This window comes from Thalassophryne amazonica, chromosome 6 (genome assembly GCF_902500255.1).
Source record: "Thalassophryne amazonica chromosome 6, fThaAma1.1, whole genome shotgun sequence".
NCBI classification, from domain to species: Eukaryota; Metazoa; Chordata; class Actinopteri; order Batrachoidiformes; family Batrachoididae; genus Thalassophryne; species Thalassophryne amazonica.
Genome location: NC_047108.1, coordinates 1408173 through 1421762, shown reverse-complemented (window position 1 = coordinate 1421762; position 13590 = coordinate 1408173).

Genomic DNA, 13590 nt, shown 5'->3' with positions numbered 1-13590 from the left:
CATGGAGTGAGTATGTATTGTGTATGAATTGAGTATATATGGAGTATGTAAGGCGGATGTCATCCGCATTCAGATTTTTGAACAGCTCAAAAATCCTGGCTGCGAACATGCGTGCCTCTGCAGATGATCACGGGCGGAGAAGGAACCTGAGCTTGTGCGGGAGGTTGAGAGGTACCGAATAGAGATAGTCAGGCTCAACTCCACGCACAGCTTGGGCTCTGGTACCCAAATCCTGGAGAGGGGCTGGGTGCTCCACTTCTCTGGTGTTGCCTGCGGGGAGAGGCGGGGAGCTGGGGTAGCATTGCTCATTGCTACCCAGCTCAGTCGCCATGTGTTGGAGTTCACTCCGGTGAACGAGAGGGTCGTGTCCCTATGCCTTCGGGTAGGGGAAAGGTCTCTCACTGTTGTCTCGGCCTACAGGCCGAGCGGCAGTGCAGAGTACCTGACCTTCTTGGAGTCCCTGGGAGGGGTACTAGATAGTGCTCCGACTGGGGACTCCATTGTTCTCCTGGGGGCCTTCAATGCCCACGTGGGTGGTGACTGTGAGACCTGGAAGGGTGTGATCGGGAAGCACAGCCTCCCCGATATGAAACCGAGTGGTGTTCAGTTGTTGGACTTCTGTGCTAGACACAGTTTGTCCATCACAAACACCATGTTCAAGCACAAGGGTGTCCATAACTGCTTGTGGCGTCAGGACACCCTGAGCCGGTAGACGATGATTGACTTTGTAGTCATATCATCTGACCTTCGGCCACGTGTTTCGGACACTTGGGTGAAGAGAGGGGCTGAGCTGTCGACCGATCACCACCTGGTGGTGAGTTGGATCCGCTGGGAGGGGAGGAAGCCGGTCAGACCTGGCAGGCCCAAATGTATCATGAGGGTCTGCTGGGAACGACTGGCGGAACCCTCTGTCGGCGAGGTCTTCAACTCCCACCTCCGGGAGAGCTTCTCCTAGATCCCAGGGGAGGTTGAAGACATGGAGCTGTGATTCTGAGTGGACCATGTTCTCCACCCCCATTGTTGATGCGGCCACTCATACCTGTGGTCGCAAGGTCTCTGGTGCCTGTCACGGCAGCAATCCCCGAACCTGGTGGTGGACGCCGGAAGTAAGGGATGCTGTCAAGCTGAAGAAGGAGTCCTACTTGTCTTTGTTGGTAAGTGGGACCCCAGAGGCAGCTGACAGATACTGGTAGGCCAAGCGTGCTGCAGCCTTTGTGGTCGCAGAGGCAAAAACTCGGGTCTGGGAGGAGTTCTGGGAGGCCATGGAGGAGGACTATCAGTCGGCCTCCTGGGGTGGATGAAATCTGTCCTGAGTACTTTAAGTCTCTGGATGTTGTGGGACTGTCTTGGTTGACACGCCTCTGCAACATTGCGTGGCGGTCGAGGCCAATGCCTCTGGATTGGCAGACCGGGGTGGTGGTCCCTCTGTTTAAGAAGCGGGACCAAAGGGTGTGTTCCAACTACAGGGGGATCACACTCCTCAGCCTCCCTAGTAAGGTCTCTTCCAGAGTACTGGAGAGGAGCATTTGACTGATATTCGAACCTCAGATTCAGGAGGAGCAGTGTGGTTTTCGTCCTGGTCACGGCACACTGGACCAGCTCTACACCCTCCATCGGGTGCTCGGGGGTTCATGGGAGTTTGCCCAACCAGTCCACATGTGCTTTGTGGATCTGGAGAAAGCGTTCGACCGTGTGCCTTGAGGCACCCTGTAGTGGGTGCTCCGGGAGTACGGGGTCCAGGGTTCTTTGCTAAAGGCTATCCGGTCCCTGTACGACTGCAGCAGGAGATTAGTTCGCATTGTCGGTAGTAAGTCTGTTTCCAGTGCACGTTGGACTCCTCCAGGGCTACCCTTTGTCACTGGTTCTGTTCATTATCTCTATGGACAGAATTTCTCAGCGCAGCCAGGGTGTAGAGGGGGTCCGGTTTGGGAACCACAGAATCTCATCTCTGCTGTTTGTGGAGGATGTGGTTCTGTTGGCTTCGTCAAATCAGGGCGTTCAGCATGCACTGGAGCGGTTTGCAGCCGAGTGTGAACCATCAAGGATGAAAATCAGCACCTCCAAATCCGAGGCCATCCTCGACCGGAAAAAGGTGCCTTGCCCTCTTCAGGTTGGTGGAGTGTCCTTGCCTCAAGAGGAGGAGTTTAAGTATCTCGGGGTCTTGTTCACGAGTGAGGGATGGATGGAGCGTGGGATTGACAGACGGATCGGTGCAGCGTCTGCAGTGATGCGGTCGCTGTATCGGACCGTCATGGTGAAGAGGAGAGCTGAGCATTGGAGCAAAGCTCTCAATTTACTGATCAATCTACGTTCTGACCCTCACCTATGTTCATGAGATTTGGCTCATGACCAAAAGAACAAGATTGCGAGTACAAGCGGCCAAGATAAGTTTCCTCCGCAGGGTGGCTGGGCGCTCCCTTAGAGATAGGCTGAGGTTCTCGGTTACTCAGGAGGAGCTCGGAGTCAAGCCGCTGCTCCTCCACATCAAAAGGAGCCAGTTGAGGTGGCTTGGGCATCTTTTCCGGATGCCCCCTGTATGCCTCGCTGGAGAAGTGTTTCGGGCATGTCCCATCGGGAAGATGCCCCGGGGAAGACCCAGGACACGCTGGAGGGACTATGTCTCTCAGCTGGCATGGGAACGCCTCGGGGTTTCCCCGGAGGAGCTGGGGGAGGTGTGTGTGGATCGGGGGTCTGGGCGGCTTTGCTTGAGCTGCTGCGCCCGTGACCTGACCCCAGATGAAGCAGAAGAAAATGGATGGATGGATGGATTGATGTATGGATGTTTGCTTAGTTTAGATTTTGGATTGTGTTGTCTATGTGACTTCTCTGGCTGGGTGTTTCCTGTTTGGGCTTTATCTGTCCTTATTTCTGTTGTTTGTCTCTCTTGGAGCTTGGGGTGTTACACTTTGTTTGGGTCACACCCTGTTCCAGATCTTTCCACACGTGTTTCCAATCTGCAGCTCATCAGTAGATGTATTTAAGCTCCATTGGTTGTACTTGTCTTTCGCCTGATCTTTGCGCCTTGTGCCTTTGCTTCTAGCTCTGTTTCAATATGTTTTCGAGTCCTGCTGCCACGTCGTGTTTTGACCACCTGCCTGTTTATTCCAACCATGCCCTTTGCCTGATGATTCTGATCTGTTTGCTTCTTTTGGACTGCCTCTCTGTGTATCGGACCCCACTAATTTATTCAGTAAACGCTTCTTTGAACCAGAGCTACTGTGTCGAGCCCTGCATTTGTCTTCAGCCTTCTCTGTTTGATAAACCTGATAGAATGATCGGACCAACGATGGAGTCAGCGGACTCAAACCCATTCCAGTCGGCGGTTCATCACCATAGCCGCCAGCTAGCGGAAGAGGAGGCTCGCCTCATGGCATTAAGTGCCGGTATCATCAACCTCGCCAAGACGCAGGACGCCTTCATTACCTCTGTGAGCACACAGATTGACCAGCTGGTAGCCACCTTAGCTCATCAGGTCTCGTTTGCCTCGGCCTCTGCCAACCAGCCACTTCCGGGACTGAGGGTTGCCCCGCTGGCACCTACAACTGCCCCTATTGTCTGCATCCAGCTGTTTCGACCACAGCATTTCTTTCCAATCTGGAGAAGCCTTTCCTCATACAGTGTGATCTTCACTTTGAGCTAATGTCAGCAATGTTTCCATCCGACAGAATGAAGATAGCAACTCATCTGACCGGCCGAGCAGCGGCGTGGGCTTTGGCAGAGTGGAGCAGGCAGTCTCCAGCATGTGACACTCTCCAGGCATTCAAGACCACACTCCTCCAGGTTTTCTAGCATACATTAGCTTTGGTAAGGATGCAGACGTGTCACCGATTACACCATCGACTTACACATCCTGGTAGCTAAGAGCGAGTGGAACTCGACAGCGCTCCACAATGGGTTCTTCCAAGGCCTTTCGATGCAGATTCAAAATTAAATAATTGTTACTGAGTTCCCGGAACAGCTGGATGAGCTCATAAGCTCTATCTATCCGCAACGACAGCTGGCTGGCAGACCGGCCTCAATGAGATGTGGGTCTCCCAGACCAGCACTCGGAGATGACTCCTGCTCATCGTGGTGGGTCCTCCTCCTGCAGCTCTGGCTCTTCTAGTCTGTCTGCAGAGGAACCCATGTAGCTGGGTCAAAACGGGCTGACCACCGAGGAGCGGCAGCACTGAAGAGACCAGGGCCTGTGCTTCTACTGTGGATAAGCTGGACATGTGGTCACTGAATACCAAGCCAGGGGTGCCCCCGCGTGGTCACAACTGGTACGATGGGTGAGTCAAAATTCCATTACTTCAGTTTCTCCCCAAAATGTGATCATGGCCAGCTTTATCTCCAATCATTCAGCCTGTTCCGTACCAGTATTTATTGATTCTGTTTCTGATGCTAATTTACTGCAATCCTCTCTCGCCAGGTCCCTACACCTTAAGCTGTACCGCATCTCATGTCCACTGGTTATATAGGCCATGAGCTTGATCACATCACTCACCGCACTCAGTCGGTTCAACTGATCATAGCCGATACTCATTCTGAAACTACAAGTTTTCACGTATTCAATAAAATGACTCACTCCACCATTTTGGGGCATCCCTGGTTAAAGAAACATTGTCCACAGATGAACTGGTCCAAGGGACAAATCAGTTCTTACAGCGGACTTACACCGGATCAGACTACACAGCACCTCACTTGTGCGGGGCGCTGTGTAGTCACGTCCGCAAAAATCACCAGTTCACATAATCCCGATCTTACTGGGGTTCCTCCGTGTATCACGATCTAGCAGAGGTTTGCCCCAAACCCTTTGATGTGACAACTTGTGTCCTTCTTTTCGCTCTCTTGACTGGAACTGAAACTCCTGACTTTAGTTATGAAGCTGGAACAGAACACTTTCGTAACAGAACTGGAACTCCTGACTTTCATAATAGAACTGGTACACTTAACATGAGTAACAGAGCTGGAACTCTTGACTTTAGTTATGGAGCTGGAACTCTTGACTTTCCTCTTGCAGCTGAAACTCTTGACTTTCATAATGGAGCTGGAACTAATGAATTTAGTATTTGAATTGAAACTCCTGACTTTAGTCATGGAGCTGGAACTCTTTACTTTCCCATTGCATCTGAAACTCTTTAGTAATTGAACTGGAACTCCCGACTTTAGTAATGAAGCTGGAACTCTTGACTTTAGTAATAAAGCTGGAATGCCTGGCTTTAGTCATAATCTAGAACTCTTTGTCAGGTTTTGGACTATGTTGTATTATGTTTGCTAAGTTTAGAAAGGTATCATATGTGATTTCTCTTGCTGGGTTTTTCCTGCTTGGCTTTTTTCTGTCCCTCTCTCTCTTGTCTGTCTCGCTTCCTGGTGGGCAAGGCACACTGTTGGGCACACCCTTATTCTAGTGCTTTCCTAATTGGCTGCTCATCATTTTTGCTCGACCTGTTTTCTAGCTGTGATTTTGACTGGAGACAAATTTGGGATGTGACACAGTAGCTCTGGTTCAATTAGGTGTTTACTGAAAAAAATCAGTGGGGTCCAGTACACAGAGAGGCAGTCCAAAAGAAGCAAATAGATCAGAATCATCAGGCAAAGGGCGTTGTCAATATAAACAGGCAGGTTGTCAAATCACAACATGGCAGCAGGACTTGAAATCACAATGAAAAAGAACTAGAAGCGAAGGCACAAGGTGCAATGATCAGGCGAAAAACCAGTGCAACCAATGCAGCTTAAATACACCTAGTGATGAGCTTGGAAACATGCCCCCTCTAAGCTCCAAGAGAGACAGATAACAGAAATAAGGAGAGATAAAGCCCAAGCAGGAAACACCCAGCCAGAGAAGTCACATAGACAACACAATCCAAAATCTAAACTAAGCAAACAATAAAAACAAAACTCAAACAGCACAAAATCAGAACACAATGAAATGAAGACCTAAGCTAAACATGGCAGATAACTGGACAAAACACAATACATGACAAGACCCCCCTTAACGGTCAGCACCTGGCGGCCCAGGGGAATCGGGATGTCAAGCATGGAAGTCCATGATCAGGTCAAAGATGAGATGGGAGGGGACCCATGAGCGCTCTTCCAGCCCGTACCCCTCCCAGTACACCAGGTAGCTCACCCCCCTCCCACGCCATCGAGACCCCAAAAAGGCCGGCCCACTGTCCAAAAACCGTGCGGTCGGCAGGGAAATGGACGGAGGGCACAAAGAACGGGTGCGGGCAGGCATCACATGGCTGATGTGGAAGGTGGGGTGTATCCTCATAGACCTGGGCATCTGAAGGCGGACAGAAACTGGGTTAATAATCTTCGAGTTGGGAAACAGACCTATGAACCTGGGAGCGAGCTTCCTTGCCAGACCATGGATGGGCAGATGGCAGGTGGAGACCCACACTCATTGTCCAGGGGAGTAGACAGGCTCTTGTGACCTCTTCTTGTCAGCCTTGTAAGCCGCCGATGATCACTGCAAAGTCTGACGGGCCCACTCCCAGGTCTGCCAGCAGTGGAGGATGAGGGACAGGGCTGAGGGCACACGTGAAGTTACGTCTGTGGAAAAGAATAGAGAAGGCTGAAAACCATGCGACACATAGAACGGAGAGTAGCCAGTGGATGCAGATGGCAGACAGTTGTGGGCGAGTTCAATCCATACCAACTGGGAAGACCAGGACGCTGGGTGCTTTAGAAATCAAGATGGAGCCAGAAGATGTTATTGAAGGGAGAACGCATGAGGAGGTCCCGCAACACCCGGGTTCACCGCAGAGATGTAAGTAAACGCTCCGAAAATTCATTTTTGTTAAAAAATACGGGTTAATAATGCGAAGTTGATGTGTTACAGCTGGCGGAGATCTTTCGACCAGTAATCAGAATGCCGAGGGGAGGGACTCGCCATTACATGGTAAGGAAAAAACAAATCATTTAATGATGTTTTTTTAAAGTGTAAATATTTAATAAGTCGTGTCTTTCTTTCAGTTTCTGGTGATGCCAGACCCTCTATATTGCATCAAGATGTGAGGTTCAATGATATTTTTGACTGGTATTAATTGTTTTTGAGGAAGCGCTTTATATTGTATGGCCTTGCCTTACAATATAAAGCGCCTTGGGGCAACTGTTTGTTGTGATTTGGCGCTATATAAAAAGAAAATTGATTGATTGATTGATTGATTGATTGAAGAATCATCTTGATATTGTGGTTTAACGATGGAGCAGGAGAATTCACCCCGACAAATTACCCCCAGAGGTTTATTAGAGGATTTAAATGGCCCAATTATCTACCCAGCGGGAGACGGCGGTGGAACAGATGGGCCATTAGCCGAGGTGTTAAATTCACCACCTCCAGAAGAACCACATTCCAGAGATAGAATCTTAAACCGAGTTCATTTAACTCCTTTAAATGACGCTCTTATCAATTTGGCCAATGAAATTATTTCCGCTGAAATAAGCCCGGATGAAATTAGTTCAGATATCATCCGCGCGATTAACGCGTTAAATGCCCTGCTCGACTCTGAGAGTGAAGAGTTTCCTGTTTTTAGTGCACAGCCAGCCCCGTGATGAGATGCAGTCCAGAGAGGAGGTTTTTAACAGAGTGTGGCTGACTCCCTTAAATAATGCTGTAACACGGCTCGCGGGGCAAAATCAACCCATACAACCCCTGGCAAAAATTACGGAATCACCAGCCTCGGAGGATGTTCATTCAGTTGTTTAATTTTGTAGAAAAAAAGCAGATCACAGACATGACACAAAACTAAAGTAATTTCAAATGGCAACTTTCTGGCTTTAAGAAACACTATAAGAAATCAGGAAAAAAATTGTGGCAGTCAGTAACGGTTACTTTTTTAGACCAAGCAGAGGGAAAAAAAAATATGGAATCACTCAATTCTGAGGAAAAAAATATGGAATCATGAAAAACAAAAGAACGCTCCAACACATCACTAGTATTTTGTTGCACCACCTCTGGCTTTTATAACAGCTTGCAGTCTCTGAGGCATGGACTTAATGAGTGACAAACAGTACTCTTCATCAATCTGGCTCCAGCTTTCTCTGATTGCTGTTGCCAGATCAGCTTTGCAGGTTGGAGCCTTGTCATGGACCATTTTCTTCAACTTCCACCAAAGATTTTCAATTGGATTAAGATCCGGACTATTTGCAAGCCATGACATTGACCCTATGTGTCTTTTTGCAAGGAATGTTTTCACAGTTTTTGCTCTATGGCAAGATGAATTATCATCTTGAAAAATGATTTCATCATTCCCCAAACATCCTTTCAATTGATGGGATAAGAAAGTGTCCAAAATATCAACGTAAACCTGTGCATTTATTGATGATGTAATGACAGCCATCTCCCCAGTGCCTTTACCTGACATGCAGCCCCATATCATCAATGACTGTGGAAATTTACATGTTCTCTTCAGGCAGTCATCTTTATAAATCTCATTGGAACGGCACCAAACAAAAGTTCCAGCATCATCACCTTGCCCAATGCAGATTCGAGATTCATCACTGAATATGACTTTCATCCAGTCATCCACAGTCCACGACTGCTTTTCCTTAGCCCATTGTAACCTTGTTTTTTTTCTGTTTAGGTGTTAATGATGGCTTTTGTTTAGCTTTTCTGTATGTAAATCCCATTTCCTTTAGGTGGTTTCTTACAGTTCGGTCACAGACGTTGACTCCAGTTTCCTCCCATTCGTTCCTTATTTGTTTTGTTGTGCATTTTCGATTTTTGAGACATATTGTTTTAAGTTTTTTGTCTTGACACTTTGATGTCTTCCTTGGTCTACCAGTATGTTTGCCTTTAACAACCTTCCCATGTTGTTTGTATTTGGTCCAGAGTTTAGACACAGCTGACTGTGAACAACCAACATCTTTTGCAACATTGCATGATGATTTACCCTCTTTTAAGAGTTTGATAATCCTCTCCTTTGTTTCAATTGACATCTCTTGTGTTGGAGCCATGATTCATGTCAGTCCACTTGGTGCAACAGCTCTCCAAGGTGTGATCACTCCTTTTTAGATGCAGACTAACGAGCAGATCTGATTTGATGCAGGTGTTAGTTTTGGGGATGAAAATTTACAGGGTGATTCCATAATTTATTCCTCAGAATTGAGTGAGTGCAGTCTGCGAATTAAACTCCCCTTTAAACCAATTTCCTGATGGTGATCACGTCTTAACGCCTTTAAGAAGTACTTCCCCGTGCAAGGGGGCAGGGCAGGGGAGAAGATATTTTAAACAGGGCGCATTTAACTCCGATAAATGCTGTCTGCTCTGGTGGAAAACAATGATGATGATGAAGTGCGACGAGACTGTAGCAATGATCCCCTGAAGAGGGGCAGCGGGGCGGCTAATGTCATCAAGAGACCAGCTTTTAACAATATCGAAATCAGACGGTCTCTAAATTTCCCACACACTGTGGAAATCCCTGACTACGCTGAATTTTATCGTAATGTCATGGCCGCTCTCCAAACCTCCGTGGAAAAAGCTTTATCACATGCCAGGGGCGGGGACTTTATCCAAATGGAAATTCATGGGGATTCTATTCACAATCAGATGGCCCTAATCACAGCATACAACGATGAAACCAATGTAACTGCCTTTCAAAATCTTTTAGAACGTTTAGAGCAATCAAACTCTAACGCTTTATCCGACAGCTCTCTGGAATTAGTTGTCCAGGTCATTTGTAATCAAAATGGGGGAGGTAAACCTAAAACAGATGACCACCTGCATCAGGAGCTTATACAGAAAAATCCCATTGAACCCTGATCTCACCACGCGGGAAGCAGAGGAGCGGGGGCACATGTTACAAATTAGCGTGGGGTTAATGGCTGATACACCAGTATCTCTTGATCAGGTGAGAAAATTTGAAAGCACTCTGGGGTGCAAAACGGTCATGTTTTTCAGACCTGAAGGAAGCTGTCAAAATTCCAGACAAGACTGCAGATGCAGCAGAAAACAGTATTTCTATTTCTCTTCAGAAACCACTGTTACAGGATAAAAAAAAACCTGAAAGTTTTTGCGGGTGAAATATGTATGCAATTTTTGCTACGGAGGTTATAACAGCCCTACTTCTCATAATTGTCCGTCTTATTGTAAGATTTGTGAAACCTCAGACTGTTATACCCCCAAAAATAACTCTGTATTTTGCATAGGCTGTAACAAGACATGTCGTTCAAGGGTGTGTTACAGCCTGCACAAACAGCCAAAGTACCGTCCTCTCGCTGCTAAATATGTTAGCGTGTGAGATAACAGGAAAATATGCCCTCGATGTAAACGCGAGTATTACATAGCATTTTCTAAAAACGAGGAACATGTAAAAAGACTGGGGATTTTTGGAATGCATGGGGGACTGACTGCGTAGCCAGGTTCTTTAAACATTTTAGAACGAGAAAGTTCAAAGAATACATATTCATCACTCACAACTCCAAAGGTTTTGTGGGTATCTGCTTCTAAGGTATTTAGTCGAGCAAGGCATAACCCCTGCTGTGATTATGACCAGGAGTAAACTATTACTCATGACAGATGGAGCGTTTAAATGACAGATGGCAAAGGTTTGCCTCAACTCCTTCTGGGGTAAATTTGCCCAGAGGATGAATCTAACGCAGACCAAACTCATCAGAAATGTGGATGAGCTGTTCTGATTTCTGTTTTCTGATCAGTATGACGTCACTTATCTAACATTCCTCAACAGTCGGGTGGCGATGATTCAGTGGTGCTATGGCCCTCGGTATGTCACCCGACCGACAATATTTTTATTGCGGCCTTTACAACCGCATACGCACGTTTGACCTTGTACGGTTTTATAGAGGCTGTGACGAACCCTGACAGGATTCTGTATTATGATACTGATAGTCTGATCTACGTTTGAGGCAGGATGAAACCCCGCTGCCTTCCCGTAATTATTTGGGTCAGCTCACCGATGAATTGGACCGAGACACCATCGCTGACTTCGCAGCAGCAGGACCCAAAAGTTATGCTTATAAAACCATAGGAGGTAACATTGTCATGTGGGGGAAGGGGATCACTCAAATGCTCGAGAGCTGCCAGAAAATAAACTTTGACAGCGTCAAAGATCTGGTTGGGGGTTATATAAAAGATGAAGTTACAGATGAACATTCTGGCTCAGCAAATGTTTCCCGGCAGAAAACAATATTTTTGGGAGGCTCTTGATGATGCTACGAGCGTACCTGTTGGGTATTTTCTCCTCCAAACATTCTTAAAACCTTTAACAAGACAAACAGAGTCAAGAAACACCAGTGAGACAGAAAGTCAAATTTAGCTCGCGAGGAGTGCAGACAGTCCGTACACGTAGTACCACTGAGAGCACTGAGGACTGCTGCGCATGCTCACTCTTTTTATTAGGAGACGCTCTACCCACATTGTGAAACTTGTCCTAAGGGTGGGGGGAGAACAGCGCATGACAAGTTTCTTCAAGTAAAACAAACACATACGTCAATAAGTGCAGCTGCGTGGAAAAACAGTTTCTTTCCTTTAATCTTATCATCGAAGGTCAGCACATCCCGTTCTTGCAGGCTCGTCTGTTGCACTTATCATCTGTTCTGCATCTGCTTGGAATGTTCCTGTACTCGCACAGCACAAGGTCGTAAATTCACAACTGTCAAAACAACCTCCAGTTCTTCACTCCCAGTTCAGACTGACCCCAGCATGCTAAAACAAAGTTGAATAACAAGTACATTCTCAGGGTTACTTTTAAGACAGGTGCATAACAGCACAATAACAGAACAAAGACAAAGGTACAAATGTTTAACAGTGATAAACATATATATAAAATCTTTAACATTTCCCTCCTGTTTATCGCCTGTTAAACATATATATAGCAGTTATCACCTAGCTTAGCACTTCTTTTGCGAGATTTTCACTAAGAGGTTCATCATGGTATGTTCTACAGGCTTACACCCCAGAGGTCATGTCATCATTGTCATCATCATCGGTGTCTGGGTCGTTATACTTGGTTTGGTCAGGGAAAAGTTCATGAACTCCTTGCTCCCAGTCATCATTGTGGTCATCTTCATCCTCGTCATTGTCCTCGGCTTCAGATCCAAGGAGAGGGTATGTAGCTGAAGTGGGCATTCCTGGCCCTATTGCTGTTGTGATCATTCGATTAATAAGTCCACGTATACACGGAATACAACAACATCCACACAATGTCAGAATCGCAGCAAACACTGCTATAGACACTAATAGTGAAGAAATCAAAGACCTCCATTTTCCCATCCCTTCCAGCCACCAATCCCAGCCTTCGGTGTTTACTCCACTGTGCTCTTTCATCTTCCTGTTCAATGTCCTCAGACCGTCGATGGCTTGAGTGAGGCTGCCATCTGCAGCTGTGTTGTTGGGAATGAATGTGCAGCATTGTTCTCCGAACATGGCACAAACACCTCCTTTCTCTGCCAACAACATATCCAGAGCAATACGGTTCTGGAAGGCCATAAGGGACGTGGCTTCTAACTGTGAATGGACAGCCTTAAATCCTTCCTCAGTCCAATTTCCTAATTTCTGCACATTGTAGTGGATGTAGTTTATTCTGTCTACGTTCTTATTAATTGAACACCACCAACAGATGGAGGATTCGAATCCAGCTGCTATTTGATCAGCCAGTTTATACTCGTCAGGCACTCCTCTGGGGACTCCTATCGCATCAATATATGTTGGATCTCCCACTCCTTTCCAATCTCTTTTTACTCTATGTCTGGTTATGCCTTTCTGCCAGTCTTCAGGAATGAGAGAGGCTGTATATGTCATGACTTCTTCAGGTGTCATGGGTATAGCTTTAACCGGTAACAATAATGATATTAATGCACAATAACCTGACACATTTCTTGGCAGTCTGTCAAAGATTCTGTTATCACCACACCACCACCATACATCACTCCTACTGACAGGTTTGAATGTGGAATTACTATGGACCACATTCTTACACCAGGCAGTGTGGTTTAAGCTACCCAAAGTCTTACTTGTCCCTGTCAAGTTTACACATGTATGGTTAGCATGCCCAACTTTGCTTGAAAATAAAGGTTTAATCTTAGTCAATTTGGTCAATGGATAGATCTTGTCCCACTTAGAACAATTGTTGTTTGCTGCAATGTATGTCTGTGTCATTATAGTCAACAGACAGTCTGTGGTTAATGTTGCCGGTATTACCTGTAATATAGGTCTGGGTCCCATACATACAACACAGTCCTTCTTTGTAGCTAGTCCTGCTTGTTCTGCCATTAAAAGCCAATTGTTATTTTGTCCACTAATTCCTGTAGTTACTAGGAACCAGTCATCTGTTTTCATGTCCTTTGTAGTTCTTATGGATGCACCCTTTGTCCTGCTGAGATCAGTCATAACTGGTTGCTTTAATGTCTTGTTAGCTGTAGCCATGATATTATCTTCACACAATATCAGGGAGAAGTAGGGGTCAGACCCTGTTTTGTGGACCCACAACAAAAACAACCAACATTCTGAATCCGGTGTTCCTGGTGGGATTATGGATTTGTTTTTTGTATCCACTACAATCAGCAAGCTATCCTCTGTTTGATACATTTTAAGAAATTGGCTTTGGTACTTAGCCCACCCGGTTTGTGCCCATCTAGGCGTCCATC